General features: G+C 39.1%; 1 non-coding gene across 1 annotated transcript; it reads left to right on the top strand.

Annotated features, from left to right (window-relative positions):
* The first annotated feature begins 1,156 nt into the window (after positions 1 to 1,156).
* Positions 1,157 to 1,259, top strand: LOC149811890 (small nucleolar RNA R71). The gene has a single exon (XR_016428690.1). It is a non-coding gene; the product is annotated as a small nucleolar RNA R71 (small nucleolar RNA).
* The last annotated feature ends 22,533 nt before the right edge of the window (positions 1,260 to 23,792 follow it).

The following is a 23,792-nucleotide window of genomic DNA, read 5'->3' as shown; positions in this document are numbered from 1 at the left end:
AGACTCTAATGCTTTGGGATAGGGTGGTGGGGGAATATACTCTGCTGGCTCCTCCTCTTTGTGAGAAGGCTCACTCCTATCCTTCTTCTTCTCTGAGGATGAAGATGATGATGATGATGATGGAGATGATGATGAAGATGGGGATGATAATGATGGCCGAGCCGACGTAGGTGAAACAATGGTCTCTGGCTCCTCTATCCTCTCTCTACTCTCTCGCTCTCTGCTCTCGACGTGATACTCACGTCCACTTCTCAAGGCCATAACTGATTTGGCCTGCTGCTGTGTCTCAGTATGAAACAGGCCTCCAGTAATCTGGTCCTTGCCCTTCGGGTTCATGACAGCCTGACTCGGCAATGTACCCTCGGGTCTCCTACTAATAGCCTCAGCTAACTGTCCCATTTGCGATTCTAACTTCGCAATGGACTACGTATGCGAGCTCAAAATCTGGCTACACTTCTTGAAGGCGTTCTGATTAGAGGTTTTCACCTCTTGGAATGCCTGGAGAAGTCTTTCCTCAAAAGATGTCTGCGGGGCAGACTCCTGCTGAATCGGGGGAGTGACAGAAGAAGAAGAAGACTAAGAATAGTTCGGTCTTTGAAATGACTGAGTAAAAGATGGTTGCTGAACTAGCTGAGAGGGTGTAGGCATCTGTGTGGAAGACTGTGGATTCTTCCATGAAAAATTGGGATGGTTATGCCAACCCGGATTATATGTCGATGAAAATGGGTTATTCGGTGGTCTGACGTAACCCTGAGCTGCCTGAACTTGTTCTTGAACAAATTCAGGATACTGAGCTGCCGAAGGGCACTCAGTGATCTCGTGTGCCGAACTGGCACAAAGAGTACACACCTGCTGTGTAGTGGATGGTCCTGAGAGAAGCTGGTCCAGCTTCTGAGCAATCATGTCTACCTTGCACTGTAGTGCAGTAGATCGACCAATCTCAAGAACACCAGCTTTCTTCTGAATGCTGGGTGTGGCTCTATCCGAATGAGAGCTCGAAGCATGGTGGAGAGAATTCTCGGCCAATGTATCAAATAGCCTCCATGCTTCATCCTCGCTCTTCAGCATGAATGTCCCTCCACATGAAGAGTCGATCATCTGACGATTCTTGTCAGACAAACCATCGTAGAAGCTCTGCACCAGTTGCCATTTCAGCACCTGATGATGGGGACATTTCCTGAGGAGATCCTTCATTCTCTCCCAGGTCTCATGAAAGCGCTCACCATCTAGCTCTGAAAAGCTAGTGATGGCTCTACGATATTGGTTCGTACGACCAATGGGAAAATATTTCTGAAGAAACTCCTGTTGCAATTGATCCCATGACTCTATTTCTACAGAATCTAAGGATTTTAGCCAATACTTGGCTTTGTCCTTCAATGAAAAGGGGAATAGAGTCAACCTCAACGCATCATCATCGAAATTCTGTATCTTAACAGTAGAACAGATTTCGAGGAATTCATCTAAATGTCGGTAGGGATCTTCATGACTAAGGCCATAAAAGGATGGAAGCATCTGAATAATGCTGGCCTTAATCTCGTAATGAGGCGTTCCTACATCGGGTCTCCGAATGCAGGATGCCTGAACATAGTCTGTGGGAATGAAGTATTCCCGCAGAGGACGTGAATGAACTCGGGGTGGAGGTGGAGGATCCATGTCAGCCATTGTTGCCGAACTTCGATGAGAATGTAAAATTCTCTCTGGGTTGTCAACAAATGGGTGTAATGGGATTCCTAGACCTCGTCGCCCCTACATACACTGGTACTAAGACCAGATGTAAGCAAACGACCTAAATCTAAAAATAAAAAAAATAAACTAACACAGTTACTAAAATGTAAATAACACAAAATAGACAACTACTAAACAAATATGCTAAACTAATTATGTCAGAATGATCTAACTAAGTAAATGAAATAACAAATTAAACTACTCTAAAGTACTGAAAAGATAAATACAGGAAATCACAAACTAAGTTTTTCTAAAACCCACCTGTCTAATCGCTCCTTGCAGAATGAATTTCAAGTGAATCCTAGAAAGAACAGAACGTGAATCCTATATTTACTAACTATGTTAATCCTACATCCACTTACTAATCCTACTAACTAAAAATAAAACAACTAATTAACTAACTAAAATAAATTAATAAATCAAACTCTAAGAAATAAAGTAATTAATTCGCCGTTCCCCGGCAACGGCGCCAAAATTTGGTTGATATTTTGAAATGATCTTTTTAAAACAATTATTTTCAATAAAACTTTGGAAAATCGTCAACCAAAAATATAAAAACCGACTTTCCACAAAGTGGTAAGTACGGGTCGAATCCTCAGGGAACAGGAATTAATCATGATATGTCTAGAAATTTTGATTTATTAATTACAAATATCAATCTACAATTATGAAGTTAATACAACTACAATTAATCACTAAAATAAAAAAGAAAAAGCACTCAGTCTTCTGCTCCACAACAAGGGTATTTTCATCTTTTCGCCAATTCGAGAATCTTCACACTTGGACAATAACCCTGAAAACTAAAGATGCTTTTCAACCTAAAAATGCAGAAAAATACAAATTTAGTATTCTATTCTAACAATGCAAACAATAACTCAAACTAATTATAATTTCACGAAAAAAAATAATAAAACAAATGCTACTTATCAAACAATAATTAAATAAAATACTAAACTAAGTCTAAAATTAACTAAATTACTTCTATTAATGCTGTATGATGATTATGCAACTCCTAAAATGCAGAAACTACTGAAAACAGGTCTAAAATGCCGAAATTAAGAAAATTACAAAACTGCCCCTAACTAGTGGAAAATAGCATTCTGATAGGTTATCGGAAAACCACTGTTTGACACGGCAAACAAGGTCCGATTTTCCCAAAATTTGTTCTGTTCTGCAACTGACAAATTAAAAAAACTGAAAGTTTTTAAAGAATGGAAAAACAGTATCTGGAGCTCCAGATATAAGCGTTTCAAATCTGGGAAAAATCAGGATATCGAACGTCCTGTAATTTGAAATCCAGAAAAAGCGGTTTTCGCAAAACGCTTAAAAATCAGACCAAATCAACTCCGAATGAGCTGAAATTTGGTCTGCAGTCAAATAACACGTCAATAAAGTGAATAGAATCAAAAAATTTGGCAAACACAGAATTTTTGCACAGAAAATACTGCTGGTACGACAGGGCAAAAATCGGGTTTTTATTTGAGTGCACTATTCACTTTATGAATCTATTTAAACACTAGAAAATGTAAATCAAACCTAATGCAGTCTAAATGACACTGTATCACAGTGTATATGCAGATGAGTATTACAACTACACTAAATGCACGACGAACAAAATATGATAAGCAAATTATGACTAGAACTACATTAACTAACGATGTAAATGCAACTATGCTAAACAATAGAATGCAATCCGACTACTAAGTTAAATAATATCTAACTACCAATCAAACAATCCCAAAACACATTTCACACATACGAAACAAATACGATATACGTACACACACTTCTACACTAAAACTAAATTAGATAAATAAACTAAGTAGTATAAAAATCAAAAGAAATAATACTAAATGAACATAATTCACTAAAGATCAAAGGCTAGGGTTAGGGTTCACTCGATTGACTCAATGAAGCTTGGTTTTGGCTTGGGGAGGTTTGGTTTGGTTTGGGTGAACTTGGTTTGGATTAGGTAGGCTTGGTGTTGACTAGGTTGAGAGAGATAGGCTCGAGCTAAGGCTGACTCGACTCAGACTAATGTGGATTCGGCTAGGTTTGACCTAACTAGTTGGGTTCGGTTTAGCCTTGGCTAGGGTTGGTCTTGACTTTGACTTAGGTTGGCCTAGGTCTAGGTCTTGGACTCGGTTTAGGGTGGACTTAGTCAACTAGATTCGGGTTGACTTAGACTCAACTAAGTTTGACCCAACTTAGGTTTGACTAGGCTCGAATGGGATAAGGTAAGCTCGGTTGACTCACTAGGTTTAGACTAGGGTTTGATTCGACCTAGGCTCGGTTTGACTAGGTTAGGTTTAGGACTTAGCTAAGATCGGTTTAGTCTAGGTGCACGACTCACCTAATCAAGTCAATCTAATTGACTAGGTTAGGTTAGGTTTACTAGGACTAGGTTGGACTCGGTTTAGGTCTTAGTCTTGGTTGACCAAGCTTGGGTTAGGTTGGACTAGGCTCGAGTTGTGTTAGGTAGGGCTTAGGGTTGACTCAACTAGGCTTGACCTAGGGTTTTGACTAAGTTAATTAGGTTGACTAAAGTATTAACCTATTAATTACCCTAGAATTACTTCAAAGCTAACGATTTTAATGGAGAAGGTTGGAAAAATAAGGTAATAAATGTTAATGTTCAAAAGTTGAAATGATTTGGATTCTCAAAAATCGCCCACTTAATTCAGGAGTTACACTACTTGATTGTATTTAAATTCTCACTTTGGAAAATGAAAAGTCCAACTTAGAAGACAACCCCACGATTTTTGCTTTCCCAACTTGAGTAAAGAGCATTTATTCCTTTCTGAAAATCGTGGAGCTTAAATTGGAATTTTAGTTTAATTTCAAAAACACTTTCCAAGATCAAAGAATAACTCCTACTTTAATGCACATCCAAAACTTAATTCCTCCTTAAATATCCCACACGATTTTATGGAGAATCCACTCTTTCCAAAAACTTTTTACATGCAATTACCTTAATTGCCTCCCCTCTCAAAATGGCCAACTCTAATTTAAGGCAATACTACCAAATAATTTAAGACTCACCTAGGTAATGAAAAGACCTAATTGAAAAACACGACTTTCTAAAATTAAATGCTGCCCTAATTACCAAAACCTACTAAAATGACCCCCTAAAAACGGCTATGAGATACAACCCTAATACATTGAACCTAGACAACCTAATTAAAGATACCTAATTGCAATTAAGAAATACCAAAAACAGCCTAGAGCTCGAATTGAGCTCTAATGGCTGCCGCCCCCCTTGGGGAAGAAGAAGATCCCCACAAAAATTAAGAATAAAAATATAAATTAACAAAAAAACAATAAAACTAAATAACCACTATTTTGATAAAATTAAATGAGAAAATAATAAAAAGGACTCCTAATTACACAAATGCTAACAAGAACAGCACTATGCTGGAATTAAAAACATAAAAAAAAGAAAACTTGATTTTTTTTGTAATTTTCTTTTTTCAATAGATCCAAAACACCAAAAACACAAAATGCTAAAAACGATTATTTAGAACTATCCTAAACGAATGAAATGAACTAACACGACTTTATACTGCTGTTAACACCCAAAACACACAGTAACTACACGGTTTACCAACATCAACACACACATTTAACAAAAATACAAAGATCGGCTAGAATAATCCTAGCCAAATTTTTTTTCTTTTTCAAAAAAATAAAATCAAAACAAGACAAGCAAAACCCACAAATAAAATGAATTAAAATACTTTTAAAATGGGATTTTCAGCAAAACAACTCAATACACATGCTGGAAAAAAAAAATATCAAAACAAAAAATTATTTTTGTGAAAATCAAGAATCGGCTAGAATAAGTCTAGCCGATTTTTGGATTTTGCTTTTCAATTGAACAAAACAATCGCAACCCACACAAAACCGACTAAGGTGAATCAAAATGAACACTTTTGTTTATTGGATTTTCTGTAAAACAGCACCAAGAACACCTATGACAAACTTGAAGAATCGGCTAGATGAAGATCTAGCCGATTTTTATAAAAAGGATGAAAAATCAACAAAAACTTGATTCAAATGAATCAATCAAATAAATAAACCTAAGCTAACGTGCTGGCCTATGCACGAACTCTATTCTAAGGTTGAAAACAAAAAGAAAACAAGAAACACTCAGAAAATAAAAAAAGGAAAACCAACACTCACTTTCGGTTTTAGCTAGAAGAGAAGGAAGAAGAAGACCTACCTTTTGGAAGATCCGACGACCGGGGGGGATGAATAAGAGCGGACCGTGGCTGGAGATGGACGTCCTACACAGTTCGAGAATGCTGTACTTCACCAAAAAAATGACACCTTTGCAGCTGCTACACATTGGAGCATAAGGACCAGTCCAGTTCTCAAAAGATGGACCTCGTTTCAGCATTCAGTAAGCTGAAAGTTTCGAGAGAGCCCGCTGGAGTATCTACAGAGGTAGCCAAAAGAATGCCATGGTTACCCAAGAGCTTTGTCAAATCTACTTCGGAAAAGGGAAAACATCAGAAGAAAAGGTCGATACAGTGCAAAGACCAATCACTGCCCTCTCTAATATCCCTATCCTTGAGTTGGCACGTGCCTCTCCTAAGCATCAGCAAGTCCTAGACGATTTACTGCGAAAAATCAAGGTCAAGCCAGGCACCACACCTGAAGACATGGCTCAGATCGTTAATAAGGCCATGACCAATGCTCCCATAACCTTCTCAGATGAGGATCTGCCAAAACCTCACGCATTCCATAACAATGCCCTGTACATTGTAGTGCAAACACGGGGAATGACTGTACCCCACGTGCTTGTAGATGGAGGTAGTAGCCTCAACAGTTGTTCTGAAATGACTGCCAAGGCTCTGGGTATAAAAGAAGAAGAGTATACGCCGGATCCGATCACCATTTATGGGTTCGATAATCATGGATAGACAACAAAGGGAAAGATCTTCTTGGAAATATTTATCAACTACTCTGTTCATACAGTGCTTTTCCATGTCGTCAACGTGCCACCAACGTATAATCTTCTACTGTGAAGAACATGGATTCATAATGCCAACGCTGTACCATCCACTCTGCATCAGTGCATCAAATGGTCTAAAGGTGGCATGAGAACTACTGTTTTGGGGGAAGATTCTGAAGAGATGCTACCTCAGCCTATGATCCCTAGGCCAACTTATATTGCTGATATCCCCAGCATTAGGGAAAGTGAAGAGGTTGTTCTCAGTGAAATCCTTGAAATGCTAAAGTTAGAAGCAGCATCAGAGACAAACCACACAGCAACGATGGTCCAATGGCAAGGACCACATTTCTTTAAGATCGGAGGTTGTCTCGATTACAGTACTTTCAAGGACCATCCTCTTTTCCCGCAGTTTGTTAGAACCAAGAAAGGGTTTGACCTGTTATTGAAGCATGGTTATCAGCCTTTCAAAGGATTGGGCAAGAACGAAAATGGCCGACTAGAGCCAGTGGTCCCTGATCATCATCCGCGCAGGGCAGGATTGAGATTTATGGGCAAAAGATCTCACAAAAATATCGTCTTCATTAAAGGGATCCATTAAAATTTTTTTACCATATGTCTTTTCTATTTCATTCATTTGATTTCGGCAGTTTGTAGGGACAATGTTCCATTTCAGTTCATTTTAAATGTCTTCATTTCAAGTCTTCAATAAAGTTATCAATTTTCTCATCCATCTGGATGTCATCTTTCTCTTATTTCTCTGCAATTTGTCTTCAAAATTCATTGTTCTTATCTTTTTTATTCTCATGCAATTTATATCATAGTGAATGAACTTTTTCTAAAAGCTATTCCTTTTCAAAATTTCAGAATGTCTTCTCAACCGATAAAAAGATTAGTCATCAATCCTTCAATCCTATCGAAACTGGCAAAGATACATCGGGTCCGGGCAAGAGCAGAGGACAGTAAGGTCACAAAGCAGTCAGAAGAAATGACAGAATTTGATTCGTCGCTTCCAGAGTTGCCAGAATTTGCAGCGATTCAGAAACAAGATGAACCATCAACCCTAGTCTAGGATCCGACTGAGGACATCAATATTAGTTCAGAAGATAGTCCAAAAATTCTCAAGATCGGCACCAGCCTAAGTACAGATGAGAAGGAAAGGCTCATCGACTTTCTCAAGCAGTACCAAGAAGTATTCGCATGGACTTATGAAGATATGCTAGGTTTAGATCCTAAATTGGTGGAACATCGACTCGTTCTGAAGCCTGATGCGAAACCTGTTAAGCAGAAGTTAAGAAAAATGGATCCTCGAATCAAGCAACATGTCAAGGAAGGACTTGAGGACTTGCTTAAAGTAGGATTCATTCGAGCAATAGATTATCTGGACTAGTTGGCGAATATCGTTGCAGTTCTCAAGAAAAATGGCAAAGTATGAATTTGTATTGACTTTCGCGATCTCAATAAAGCTACTCCGAAGGATGACTATCCACTCCCAAATATTGATCTCCTAGTTGATAGCACAGCTGGGCATGCCATGTTCTCCTTCATGGACGGATACTCCGGATATAATCAGATCAAGTTGGCTGCTCATGACCAATCCAAAACATCATTCACTATGCCATGGGGCACTTTCTGTTATACAGTCATGCCGTTTGGGCTCAAGAATGCTGGAGCAACCTATCAACGTGCAATGGCTGCCATTTTCCATGATCAGATGCACAAGACTATGGATGCATACGTTGATGACATCCTGGTCAAATCCAAAGAAGAAGCAGATCATATTGATGCTTTAAGTCAAGGCTTCAAGCGACTCATTCTTTACAAAATGAGACTCAATCCTCAGAAATGTGTCTTCGGGGTTAAATTAGGCAAATTGTTAGGCTTCTTCATCAGCAAAAAGAGGATAGAAATGGATCCTGCTAAAGCAAAGACCATCATTGACATGCCACCTCCAACTACTCTTAAGGAATTGCGTAGTCTTCAGGGACGTATGCAATCAATTCGGAGATTCATATCCAACCTTGCCATGAGATGTGAACCTTTCAATCACCTACTCAGAAAAGAAGTGAAATTTGAATGGGGACCAGAGTGTCAGCAATCGTTTGAACGTATCAAGAAATATCTTCTTAATTCGCCAGTTCTGAAGCCACCAGAATTGGGAAAGCCTTTTTTGCTATATGTTTCAGTTAACCAAGCCGCTTGTGGCGGATTCTTGGCATAGTATGAGGAAGGCAGTTTGATTGAACATGCCATCTATTATGTAAGCAAGACTTTCATTGATTACGAGAATAAATACTCTCAAATAGAGAAGACGTGTCTAGTTCTGGTTTGGATGTGTCAGAAATTGAGACACTATCTGCTAGCGTCTGAAGTCAAGATTCTATCCAAATTAAATCCTCTCAAGTACGTTCTAGAGCAACCATTTCTCAGTGGACGGATTGCTAAGTGGCAAGTTCTGTTAATGCAGTAAGATCTAGGGTATGTTTCTCAGCAATCTATCAAAGGCCAAGCAATTGTGAACCAATTGGCAGAATTTCCTTTGGTAGAAGATGTTAAAATCGAGGATAGTTTTCCCGATGAGCGGATTTGTAATGTCCAACAATCCCCAGGTTGGAATTTATTCTTCGACGGTTCCAAGAACATGACCGACATAGGGATCGGAATCTTGCTGATCACACCAGAGAAAGAGATGATCCCCTTTTCTCTGAAACTGGATTTTCAATGTACCCATAATATGGCTGAGTATGAAGCTTTAATACAAGGTATGAGAATTTTGCAAGACTTCAATGTTAAAAGGGTACACGCTTTCGTCGATTCATTGCTCGTAGTCAGCCAAGTCAAAGCTGAATGGCAGGTAAAAGATCAGAAGCTGCTCCCTTACCAAAAGATCGTTTTAGCCCTTATCAACAATTTTGATGAATTTCAGCTTTTCCATATCAAAAGAGAGTTTAATCAAATAGCTGACGGTTTGGCCAGCTTAGGCTCCATTATGTCTTTTAGAAATGGAGAATCTTGTCGCTCTTTTGAAATCGGTAGACTTGACCAACCTGCCTTCGTTCCGGTAATGCAAGTCAACCAGGCAGAACAGAAAAAGAAGCCCTAGTACCAAGATATTAAAAACTTTATTGAAACTGGTGAGCTTCCACCAGAACTATCAAAGAAGGAGCAAAAAGCAATTCAGCATATGTTCGCCCGCTATTTTATCCTTGCCAATGTTCTTTATCGTCGTGGGTTCAGTTCTGAGTATTCCAGGTGCTTAGACGAAGAAGAAGCCAAAGAAATCGAGCGAGAAGCGCATGAAGGTATTTGCGGTGGTCATGTCGGCTACCAAACCCTTCTTAAACAAATCATTCAGGCAGGATAGTATTGAAGAACCATGCAGCAAGACTGCTATCATTTTGTGAAGAAGTGCATTCAGTGTCAGATGCACGCACCTTCCATTCATGCGCCAACCACGTACTTGCAATCAATTGTGTCTCCATGGCCATTTTCTATGTGGGCCTTCGACGTCGTAGGACCCATCACTCCTTCAGCTTCCAAGGGTCATAAATATTTCCTTGCCGCAATAGAGTATTTCACCAAATGGGTTGAAGTCGTCACTCTGCGTATAGTGGAAGGTCGACATGTAGTCTCGTTCATTCATAAGAACATTCTTTGTCGTTTCGGTATACCTGTGATCATCGCAAAATTTTTCCTCTCTCATTGGTTTCTCTCTCTTCCTTCTCTTTCCCTTTTCTAACCTCTATTCTCCTACTTTTTGAAGGGAGAAGGATAAAAGAAAGAAAAGAAAGAGAGAAGAGAAAAGAAAGAAAGAAGAAGAGAGAGAAGAGGAACTATTTTGTGTGGTTTTCACTTGACCTTTATTTGAAAACATTTAGAAAATTACTCGCCTCCGTTTTGAAAATTCGCGAGAAAAATGGAGAGACGGGATTCGCTCGTCGGTACGAGGTTTGACCGTTCCTGGCGCCTTTACCAGGAGTAATCGAACTAAGGATTGAATCTATGCCTTTTGCTTTGCCTAAATATAATCTAAGGTTTTATTCTAACTCTAAATGCACAAAGAATCATGCTTGTGCAATGCGAGGATGTATGCTCTTTTGAAAGATGTTTTTGGAAATTTCCAAGTATTCTGAGATGAACTTGGTAAGAGAATGAAGAAATGATTGAATCTAACTTAGAACTTGAGATAGATCAGAGAAGTTCTAAGTCTTTAAAGTAATTTAGAATTTTGGAAGAATAAATGAGGGGGAATGACTTGAAGTTTTGAAAAATGAATTTTCAATAGTCAGAAATGGATTTTGAACTTGAATTTAGGAAAGGACAGGAAATGCTTGAGATGAATTTAAATTTAGATTTTTGAAGTTTGAAGTTTGAAATTTAGAATAGATCTGAGGGATCCAAATGGTAAAAAAAAAAAAAAAAAAGAGATGGATTTAAGGAATGTTTTGGATTTGAAATCTGGAGATGAATTGGTTTGGAAAAGAAGTTGGACTTGGGAATGAAAGTTGGATTCTGAATCTTGGAATGGATTCAGATCTTGAAGTCTGAGGTCCAATGTAGAATTGGATTCTGGACCCTAAGGAGAAACTGGATCTGGAGTCTGAGATCCCATGTAGAGTTGGACTCTGGATCCTAAGATGGATTTGGATCAGAAGTCTAAGATCCAATATGTGATTGAATTCTGGATCCTGGAACTGGATCTGAAATCTAAAATCCGAAGTAGAATTGGGTGTCGGATCCTAAGATGGATTTGGATCTGAAGTCTGAGATCCAATGTAGAATTAGATTCTGGATCCTAAGATGGACTTGGATCTGAAGTCTGAGATCCAATGTGAAATTAGAGTCTGGATCCTAAAGGAGAATTGGACCTGAAGTCTGAGATCCAATGTGAAATTGGAGTCTAGATCCTAAAGGAGAATTGGACCTGAAGTCTGAGATCCAATGTAGAATTGTTTTTTTAGAAAACTGGATCCAAATTGATCCCATTTCAGATTTGGAATTTCCAAAATTGATTTGAGAATTTGAATTTTGAATATGCAAATGAATTCTAAAGTCAGATTGGACTTCGAAGCTTGAATCTTGAATTGAATTTGGAAGATGAAATTCAGGAATTGAATCTTGAATAAATAAATTTCAAAGTCGATTTAGACCTTGAATTTGAAGTTTGAATTTTGAAATGTAGAAGAGGAAGAAAATCTCAAAGTTAAATTGAACTTTGGATTTGATTTGGAGTATTTAAATATAAATGAATTTAGAATTTCAAAGTCAAATTGAACTTTGAAATCTAATTTGAATAAAAGATGAATTTGAAATCTCAGAGTTAGATTGAATTTTGAGATAGAATCTTGAAAATTGATAGAATGAATCAGATTTGATAAGGATTGAAGATAGATTTGAAGAAAGATATTTACTTGGAGTTTTTGAAAAATGAATTTTTGAAAATATGATGTAATTCTATCCTAAGTGATGAATGAATTTAAATTTTTGAAATTGGATTTTGAAGAGCTATTCCATTCTTTAAATGAATTTAAAATAAGATTGAAGATATAATACATCCTTGACTATGGTCATTTAATGTATTATATAATAATCTACATTTAAATTCAAGAGAAGAATAAAATACATTTGGTGCTTTTATAGAATTTAAAATGAAATTAACTCTCAATATACCCTGACTATGGCCATTGGTATATATTTTGAATTAATTTTAAGTTAAATTCTGATAAAAGAAGGAAATATTTGAAAATGTGATGATTTTTGGAAGATGGATCCAATATGGATCTAATGTTATTTCGTAAAAGTTAAAATTCCTAAGTTTTGTCCATACCCTGACTATGACCATTGATATGGATCATCAACTTAGGATTAATTTACCTCTTACGAAATGGTGCTCATGCCATTCGTGTTTCACCAATGTGAGAATTCGAGAAATGAAGGAAAATGCATGAAAATAAGCAATTTATGATATTTATAATGCTCATTCATTCTATCCTAAAGCAGGAAATGTAAATTCTCATTGATATCTAACTATTTATAATACACAAAATTGAATTTACGACTCCCAATGATGATACTTTCCACATATTTCCTGCAAAAGACTCGATTAGTAGAGGAGAATAGAAGGAAATTGTATATATCATATAGATGTAAAAAAAATGTTCATTCATGATGAAATGATGGGAAATGATGTATATGTGTATATATCTATATATATATACATATGTATGTCTATGGGTACCTCAATAACTTGGGAAAACATATGAGCATGTATATATATATATATATTATATATATACCTATATATGTATGCATATTTGGGTATGGATGATGGTGAAAATGCAGAAGTATCCGGAGGTGGCAAATGAGTATGAAACTACAGCAGGAGATTTCCCCTGCACCTGGGTTAAGTGTTGGGGTTTATGAAAAGACAAGCCGCAACAGTGCCTTGGCACTACTGCATAATAGTTCTAGGTACGGCTATGAAAAACTTTGATAGCAGTGTGTTGATACTGTTGTAAATCTCTATGAAAGGCTAACTGTTGTATACGAAAACACATGCAGGATATAATGTAGGCAAAATGAGAAACACGGCAATGTGATGCTGTAAATAGGGTTTGAGATATATGTAGATGTTGTGCATAGTGAAAAGGGTGCTGTGAAAAGGGGTTCTAATAAATACAGGTGGCATGCAGGTATTAGGAATTTACAGTCAACAAGGTGGATTGTTGGGGGTCAATACCAACCCACGTCAATGCCTCTAGACCATCAGCAATGGTTTTTGTAGTACAGCCATCTATGCACCCAATCACAAATGGCACCAAATTTCATAGCATTATTTTCAATATTAGCAAGATACACAAGGGGAACTTTATGACTATCAACACCACATTTACAAGAAACAGGATGCAAGGTATATTGACCAGGGGCAAGCCAATGAAGAGGGCTAAAATGGAGCATCTCTAATTTAATTCCGCAATTTGCAATCAGTTATCAATCTATGAAGGGTTGCATTACATGCAACCCATAATCTAATTAGCAGACAATTATCCTCCATGCTTCTTTGGATATTTCAGAAAAGATTACAGCTGATGACATATTTTAAAGCAAAATTTACAAGCAATTTCGAATACCCCATGGAGGAGTCCCCTGAACACCTTTTGGCTGTAAGGGCCTCAGAGATCAATTTAGTTAGAATTTAACAACCCTTTGAAGGACCGCGAGATTCCCTTTGGAACTGAGTGGCCAAATTCATTGGTTCCAACCAATGGATCAAAAGAAGGCAGCAGATATAATCATCTTAATATATTTCTCGGCACATCAAGACTAATCAATAATTCAGGAAGCCTGTGAATGCGCCTTGATTTTATCACAACATAGCAACTAGAAAAGGGAAAGAAAATGAATAAAGAAAGAAGAGAGAAGGAAAGAAGAAAAGACTTAGCAGTAAGATAATCCACAACAGACAGACTTCTACAGATCACTTTGATAGTTTTAATAAATTTCATTAAAATTTGAACTTACCTATTAAAAGCTTGGATGGTTGACAGCCCTGCATTCAACAAAGAATAAAGAAAAGTCAGGCCGAAAGACTCAGTGCCAATAAATCAGAGGTTGGAATCGCAAAATGTAAAGGGGCTCCAGAATATAATGCTAGTAAATGGAAGCTGGAACTCAGAAAGTTTTTATTTGAACACCAATGGCTTAGTATTTAGGCAAATCAATGAGGATTTAAGATTCATGAGCGAAAAGAACATTAACTAATTGATTTCCAAAATAGTGCTTACCGAACTTCTCGATGAATGTTACCTGCTTGAACCAGAGAATTTAACAAGTTCATGATCGCTCAGTCAGGGATCAGTGATCAAATGATCAAAACTCAAATTGCTATCAATCTGCCAAGAGTAATCTTTACTCAAACTCTCAGATCGTGAGGATCTGATCATTGGAGATAATCAGGAACCCAATTATTCTGATAAAGACACAGGGCGTCATTTCTCACAGATGCCTTGACAACATAGTCCAAGTTGTTTTGAAGAGAAATTCGAACCAGAATTCATATGTAAAACAATCCAATATCTAAGAGGTCAAATAATGACTTCGAGTACTTAAGTTTTCGCAGGATTGAAAACGATCAGTCAACTGATATTGAAGACGGATCGCTCAATCTTCAGATTTACCAGAACTTGAATGAGTGAACATTTAATTCAAAAGTTCACATAAACCTGGCTTTAAATATAGAGCTGGGATTCGTAGTCAGATTCACAGCTACATTCATCAAGGTGATGATGGACTATATCAAACATGTCTCTGTACCTGCATCTCAAACCAATCAAACCAAACCCATTATTGCAGGGACTGCCGTGACTGTGTATAGCAAGACGAACTCTCTCATATGCACCATACCCAATAAACTATTCCCTTCTGCCCCACCCTTGATGAGGGATCGTAGGACTGCAGTTATGAATCTTAGAAGTTCAATAGGGGATTCCTGGCCCATTGGATGTAAATTGAAAAGACTGATTTATGATAATATCCCATGACTTACCAACATGGCATAGAGTCTCACCGAAACTACTAAGCATTCAGACCAGACCTGGATCTCCCTGGTAGGTCAGATGCAAATCTGAGAATAAATCGCCAGAACATGAGATGAACGCAGGGAGCCACGAAATGCTAACATTCGATTATTTCTAAATTGATCGAAACCAACAACAAAAAAAAAAAAAAAAAATGATGAAGATTAGAAGAATGATGACCGAAAGAAAATGAATGCCGAAAGTAAAGAATTACATTTTAACAAAATTTGCTATGGATTAAAAACAAATGGCTCGATCATGAGATCATCAACAGATTTTGAGTATAAACTAGCAAAATTCGATGTTAGATCGCAAACAAAGAAAGAAATCAATATAGGAGTCAGAGACTCCGTCAGTTTTGCACTGCTATGGACCGATTTGCTATAGACAAATTGGTGGCATAGGGGGTGCTTGGGTGAACCAAAATAAAATCAAAAGTAAACAGGAGAAATTAACAAAGACCCACGAGAAGGAGGAGGGTTCACTGTTTTATTTAATGGAGTATTCAGAGAGAGGAAAAAAAAAGTGGCAGACACTTACCAAAATGGGACTCCCTTTCAAAACCGGAATGAAGAGGAAGGAGGAAAAATAGGCGCAGTGGTCCAAGAAGCTCTCCTTTCGCTTCCCAGGAGTAATGAACGCCCGATGAGAGAAATCGAAATATGCTGAAGGTGGATTGTTTGTCTTCCTTCTTCTTCTCCCCCCCTGTAGGGAATGCCGAAGTGGGCTGCTGAGGAAGGGTCTAAGGCGACGATTGTGAGAGGCAATGCTGGGTAATGGATGGATCTTCTTCGGCGGAATGAATAGAACTAGGGAAAGATGAAGAAGGATGCGGGGGTGAGAAGCGGTTGCTCAAGACCCTCGCAGGGGTAGCCGACTTCCTTCGGCTTGCTGGAGGAGCTTCAGAGGGTGATTAGTAAACTCGATGATGAGGGTTCCGGGGGGTCCTCCTTTTTTTTCTTTCTCCCCCTTCTTATCGTTCACCCTATGCCCCTTTTATCAAAGGGTCGGAAGGGTCTGGAAGAGGAGAGGCCGTTTCGCATCGATGGCTCCAGGCGAATCAAGATGATCAAAGGGTTGGTGGATGATCTGCCAGGCCGTTGGTGATGGAGGGCAGAGGGTAAGGAAGGCGGTTCCGCCAAGAGGGATCAAGGGAGGCCATGGAGGGAGATCGTGTGTTTAGGGAGGAAGGCGAGTTTAGGGTTTTCAAAACCCTAACTCGACCCTTTAAACATTAAAAATCGGTTTTTCCAAAAAGGGCCTCCTTTTTCAAATTTTTCTAAAAAGGTGGTTAAAGGTGAAATTTTCGGTAAAATCTTTGAAAACCACGTAGTTTTTCCTAATTTTTTTTTATTTTTGCGTGATTTTTCCATTTTTTTGTATTTTTGGAACCAAATCTAAGTTTTTTACACGAAGACAAAAATTAAGCACTAATTTTTTTGTATTTTTCTGAGAAAATATTTACAAAAGTGCTTTTCTGAGAATTTCAGACCATTTTGGGAAAAATTTCTTCAGAAGAATGGGTTTGAACCCAAGTTTTGAGAAAACATTCAAGTTTTAAGCCTCGAATTGAGGAAATTTAATCCAATGGGTCAAGTGGATACCAGACGAACTGTTTGAGCTTTTCAAAAGTTATTTTGGTAATTTTGAGAATTTAATTTAAAATTGGATGACAATGCTCAGATTTGGATTTTGTTGTAGATCCGGATCCAAAATTGAGTCAGATATGTGAAATGAATTTAATTTCAACAAAATTTGAGAAACAGAATGGAATTTAGATTTAAAACTGACTCAATTACCCAGAAAATGGGGGCAAAGGGCAAAACAGGGATATTTACAACATTTTAAAAAAATTGGGGTGTTCACAGATGCCCCGCTTTGCTACTAAGCTGGTTGAAAGCCGAGCTTAGTGGCAAAGAAACACTCCAAATTTTGAAAAATGTCTCAGTTAGCCAACCTGAACTGTGTGTGGAAGAATTTATTTTTTAAAACACGACTTTTCAGGTTTTAAGACCTTATCCTGAATGGTCCTGGGGGGATGAAATCCTCGGCAATGATACAACTGAATGATAAGAATGAGGATATCATGATGGGACTTTGGGTGAAAATCCCAGGGATGGTGAAAGGTAAGAATTTTGATCAAGTTTCATGGGTGAGATAAGATCAGCCCTTTGGGATGACTCAGGTTTAGCCCTTAACCTGGACGGAACGAAGATAGATCAAGGTAATTTGGGTGAGGAAGGAATATAAGCAGACCTCGGTGGGACATTTTTGAGGAAAAATGCTTTATGAGATGAAACTCAAGGGCGATCCTTTTCTGTATGGATGCACAAAGAGCACGGATTCCTTTGTGGGGGAAAATCGTGATGGGACAGGAAGATTGCCTCGTCTAAACGAGGCTCAGGTTTAACCCAAACCTGAAAGGAAGGTACCTCGCGGGGCGAGGTTCAGGCTTCGCCCTTATCCTGAGAGGGACGACCATACAGAATCTTCGAGTGAAGAAACCGTGATGGGACAACAAACGCATCACCGAAGCGAGATTCAGGTTTAAACCCTTGACCTGAGTGGGAGATGAAGCGGAATCTTCGGATGGAGGAACCGTGATGGGATAAGAAAAGACATCTAGTCGGAAATGGGACTCAGGTTTAACCCTAACCTGAACGGAAGGTACCTCGTGGAGCGAGGTTCAGGCTTAACCCTTAACCTGAAAGGGGCGACCATACGGAATCCTCGGATGAAGAAACCATGATAGGATGTTCAGAATTTGGATGAATAAATCCGAAAGGGGTCTGCGAGAAGAGAAAATCAAGGGATTCCCTAAAGCTTGGAAAGGGGATGATCTTGGGCGCCTCATTGCTGAGACTGAAATCAGCTTTCTAAAAACAGACGACCTCTCGCAGAAGGTTTGGGTGGTTACACCTCGAGGAGCAAGGCGACAGGTTTACTCCTTAGCCTGAATGGATACAGAATCCTCGAGGAGCGAGAAAATTGTGATGGGCCTCTAGACTTTGCACAATAAGTCCAAGAGGGGTTTTCGCAAAAGGATAAAAATGGGGGTCCCTAAAGCTTGAAAAGGGATTGTTCTTGGGCGCCTCATTGCTGAGACTGAAATAGCTTTTGACAATAACAGATCTTTTGCAAAAAGTTCAGGTTGAATCCCTTATCCTGAGCGGGAACTGTCTATGGCGGGACAGTGGGGAGCATAGGGAAGTGTGCGAATCTGAGAGCGCTCAGATCAACCGGAAGGAAAGAACTTTTCAGTCCTAACGAGGGATGACGTCAGGATACGTCAAAACGATCTCAAGTTCACACTTCATGTTGGGATAATTAGAAAATATTGCCAATAAGATGCCAAAAAATGTAGTTGATTCAGAATGATTGAATTGTGCTCATGTGTGAAGATATCACCTCTTTCTACCTAGAGTATTAGCTTCAATTGGGCTAACTCTGTAGATTTTGAGATCTAAAATTCAAATTTGTTGCTGTTGAGTTTTCTCAAGGAAGATATCAATTTCCCTAATATGAAAAGAAGAGGAAACATTCTTAGCTTCATAAAAGCAATTAAGTGAAAAGACATTGATAAAGAATTTCACATAGATAAAGATGATTCTTGACAGTTTCGGGCAGTTTGATATCCTGGGCATTTTCCATGATAATCTGTTCGCACTCTTTTGAACCATGGATCTTTTCTGGGTTCTTTTATATCCTCCTTCATTTTGGAGATGCTCCTGACTTTTCTCTCTTTTTCGAGGAAGGGTACGTCACAAACTCCTTCATCTTGGAGATGTTCCGATCCTTCTTTTTCTTTCTCAGGAATTATGACATTGGCACTTGGGTTGAAATCTTTAAATGATAGCAGAAATCAAATATCTTTTAGGGTTTGTCGGTAGGTCCATCGCATCCGCCTTCATCTCGATGGTGATCTGAACTTTCCCTGGAAGGATCTGTCGCAAACTCCGTCATCTTGGAGATGTTTCAAATCTTCTTTGGCCCCGGGGTCTACTCGCTTAATTTGCCTTCATCTTGACAACAATTGAGAGATCCATTTTGCGGATATTTGATTGCAGCTTAGCTTGGATGACTGAGGATATATAGATTAGGTAGGTTCTTTTTACTGCCCAGGATATTTCCACTGTCTTACCGCCAAAAGAATAAATCTTTAAGAATGCGCCACAGCTATGATCAATATCAGCTCATTTATGGCTTTTCAACATCATTGAATTTTCCTTTGCCGATCATATCGAAGATTTTTCTTCATCCTCTCTGTTGATCAACAGAATAAGCTTGAATTTAGCTCTTACTTCGCAAGAGTCTTGCTCTTTTGAAAATGATACTGAAGGTAGTTTGAGATAATTCTTTTGTGCGATGAAAACTTTTGAGATCAATAATGATTTTTGATAGCAGATTGGCAACGTATTCTATAAATCCCTGACGAAAGAGAATGCTCGATATCGAATTGACACATCCGTGACAAAATTCTCCTCTCTTTTTCCCCAAAAAGAGAGACTCAGGCTTAAGCCCTTACCTGAATGGGAAGTTGGAAATACTCCTCTCTTCCCTAAAAGAGGAGGTGTTTGCAAAACGGAACTTTCGAAGAGAAATTAAGTTTTCGTTAAAACTCCCTATCTCTAGGCTTCTCTTATGGAAAGACGGCCGAAAAACAAAGTTGAGAAAGTATCACAGAGGAACGAGTCCATCACACTCTCCCTAGAAGAGGGTCCTCTATGAAGGGGTTGGCCAAAGATGATAAAACAGGGGCCACAAAAGAAACAAGCTTTCGTCAAAGCTTTCCCTGGAAAAAGGGTTCTCTTGTGTAAAGTTGGTTGTTGTTTTGCAAACTGTTCGCGAAGAAAACGAGTCCCTTCAAACTCTCCCTGGTAGAGGGTCCTTGCGAACGGAAGATGGTTGCATGCGAAAGGAACGAGCTCCCTCGAACTCTCCCTGAAGAGGGTCCTTCGCAAGAGAAAATGATTGATTTTTGATAAAATGATGACCTGAAGGTCGAAATTGAGAATTTATAGCTTGAAATGATGATGTTTGGTTAGCACAAAGACTGAACCTGGAGGGCTAACTGATTAGTCAGCCAAACACTAGCACGAGCGCTGGATTTCAAAAATAAAAGCCCCAGTACGAGCACTGAGTTTTTGAAAAATGCACACCAGTATGAGCACTGGATTTTCGAAATGCACACCAGCACGAGTACCGGGTTTTCGAAATGCACACCAGTATGAGCACTGGGTTTTCGAAATGCACATCAGTACGAGCACCGGGTTTTCGAAATGCACATCAGTACGAGCACTGGATGGTTTAATAGGAGAATTTGAAAATGAGACCGACATTCAAAGATACTTGAGAATTAAGCGAGAATGATTGCCGGTATTTCAGGATTATCCCTTATCCTGAAGGGGAAGAAATGAGTGAATGTGAAAACTCGAAATAATAACTTGTCCAATACGAGCATTGGATTCAAAGGGAAGTTCAAGTCGGAACTTAAAACTTCAGAAACGAGAATATACAAAAAGAGAAAATTCGAGTCGGAACCCGGTTTTTAAATATAAGAAAATGAATGAGAATTGAGTTTGGAAACTCGCATTCTCAACACCACAATTTGTCCAACACGAGCATTGGATTCAAAGGGAAGTTCAAGTCGGAACTTGAAACTTCAGAAACGAGAATATACAAAAAGAGAAAATTCGAGTCGGAACCCGTTTTTTAAATATAAGAAAATGAATGAGAATTGAGTTTGGAAACTCACATTCTCAACACCACAATTTGTCCAACACGAGCATTGGATTCAAAGGGAAGTTCAAGTCAGAACTTGAAACTTCAGAAACGTGAATATACAAAAAGAGAAAATCCGAGTCGGAACCCGGTTTTAAATACAAGAAAGAAGGTGAGAATCGAGTTTGAAAACTCGAATTCTCAAAACAATAAATCATCCAACACGAGCGTTGGTTTCAAAAGGAAGTTCAAGTCGGAACTTGAGACTTCAAAAATAAGAATATATATAAAAGAAGCTCTGAGTCGGAACCCAGATGAGAAGGAGATAATCCCTACCCAAGAGTCGGATTTTTAGAGGAATTGAAAAATGCATGGATAGATTCGGACGATTACAAAGACTTATTTAAGATTCTTGACCCAAGATGGTCTGAACTTTGATTACTTCAGGATTTCCCCTTATCCTGGAGCAGAATGAATAAAAGATTAATATGAATCGAAGAGTTTATGGGAAGTAGTTCAGGTTTTAACTCTTAACCTGAAAGGGATGCAAAATAAAAGATCGATAAAATTTAAAAGTTTGATAAAAACTTGACAAAATGATAAAAATGGATAACAAATCGATGAAAATTCAATTAAATTAGAAAATGAAATAGATGCAATTTAAAAATAGATTAGCTGAAAGATTGACAAGTTTTTCAGAAAGAGAGTTCGTCTAATCCTGCCTGCATATGACGAAGGAAGACATGCATAGATCAAAATAAAATGCCCCAGTATCAGGGAGAAGATGTGAGAATTTAATAGAAAATCGTCGCTTTATTGAGAGAGATTTTTGAAGAGTACAAAAGGCTAGGAATTTAAGTGTAAAATCTCTTCAAATGTGAAGCATTAATAGGATCTGGCAATTCCGCTCCATCTGCATTGATCAGACGATAGGAATTACGGGGCAATGCTTCCTTAACCACATAAGGGCCTTCCCAATTGGGTGACCACTTGCCTTTCGGCCGGTGCTTGAGATGAGCCGTCGATCTGAGCACAAGATCATTAACTCGAAACCTTCTCTCAATAACTGATTTGGCGTAGTGCCTAGCTATCCTCTGACGATAGGCCTGAGCGTGCTCTGCTGCCTTGAGCCTTTTATCGTCTAGTAGATCAAGCTGTACCAATCTCTGCTGCTGATACTGATCAAGCAAAAGTTCAACGAGTGACGCAAACTTGAGTGCGGGCTTCTGAACATGTAGAGGTAACACCACCTCTGTCCCATAAACAAGCTCTGAAGGCGTAGCATTGGTTGGGGTTCGAATGGTGGTTCGGTACGCCCAAAGTGCGTCGTGCATCTTCTCGTGCCAATCACGGTCTGTTTCCACTGTCCTTTTCAAGATGCGGATCAAAATCTTGTTGGTGGCCTCAGCCTGGCCATTCCCTTGGGGATAGTAAGGAGCTGAGAAGTGGTGATGAATCCCGAATTTCGAGCAGAAGGACTTCATCTTCTCATTCTTGAAATGACTGCCATTGTCCGACACAATATCGTGCGGGACGCCGAAGCGGCAAAGAAGATTCTTATGGATAAACGAAACCACGTGTCGGCCCTCTACCATTCGCAGAGTGGCAACTTCGACCCATTTGGTGAAGTATTCTGTGGCTGCGAGGAAGTATTTGTGACCATTTGATGCAGAAGGAGTGATCGGACCAACTACGTCGAAGGCCCACATCGAAAAGGGCCAAGGAGAGACCACGGATTGCAAGTATGCTGCTGGCGCATGAATGGAAGGCGCGTGCATCTGACATTTGACGCATTTCCTTACAAATTGATGGCAATCTTGCTGCATGGTTTTCCAGTAATATCCTGCGCGGATAATCTGCTTGACGAGTGTTTGGTAGCCGACGTGGCCACCACAAATTTCTTCGTGTGCCTCTTGGACAACTTCCATGGCTTCGTCTTTGTCTAAGCATCTGGCATACTCAGAATTGAACCCACGATGGTAGAGAGTATTGGCAAGGATGAAATAGCGAACTGACATGCGTTGAATTGCATGTTGTTCCCTTCTTGGCATGTCTGGTGGGAATTCTCCAGTTTCGATAAAGCTTTTGATGTCTTGGTACCAAGGTTTTTCTTTCTGAACGGCCTGGTTCACTTGCTCAATTGGAATGTAGGCAGGTTGATCAAGTCTGCCGATCTCGAAGGAACGACAGGATTCACTGTCTTTGAAAGACAAAATAGAGCCTAAGCAGGCTAAACCATCGGCTATGTGATTGTATTCCCTCTTGACATGATTGAGCTGAAATTCTTCAAAGTTGCCTATGAGAGCTAGGGCAATCTTTTGATAAGGGATTAACTTTGAATCCTTGACTTGCCATTCAGCATTAACTTGGCTGATAACAAGTAATGAGTCGCCGAAGGCGTGTACTCTCTTGACATCAAAGTCGTGCAAAATTTTGAGGCCTTGTATTAGAGCTTCATGCTCAGCCATGTTGTGAGTACATTGGAAATTGAGCTTGAGGGAATAAGGGAGCATCTCCTTTTCAGGAGTGATTAACAAGACCCCAATTCCTATACCAGACATATTTCTGGCTCCATCAAAGAATAGAGTCCAGAGTGGAGATTCCTGAACACTGCAGATGCGATCGTCAGGAAAATCATCTTCTGCTTTGATCTCTTCTGTCAACGGGAAATCTGCTAACTGATCTGCGATGGACTGACCCTTGACCGATTTTTGAGAAACGTACTCCAAATCATACTGCATCAGGAGGACTTGCCATTTCGCAATCCGTCCTGTAAGAAAAGGCTGCTCAAGGATGTATTTGAGAGGGTTGAGTCT

The sequence above is a fragment of the Nuphar pumila genome, chromosome 17 (genome assembly GCF_984573655.1).
Source record: "Nuphar pumila chromosome 17, dmNupPumi1.hap1.1, whole genome shotgun sequence".
NCBI lineage: Eukaryota > Viridiplantae > Streptophyta > Magnoliopsida > Nymphaeales > Nymphaeaceae > Nuphar > Nuphar pumila.
This window is presented reverse-complemented; position numbering and strand designations above follow the sequence as displayed.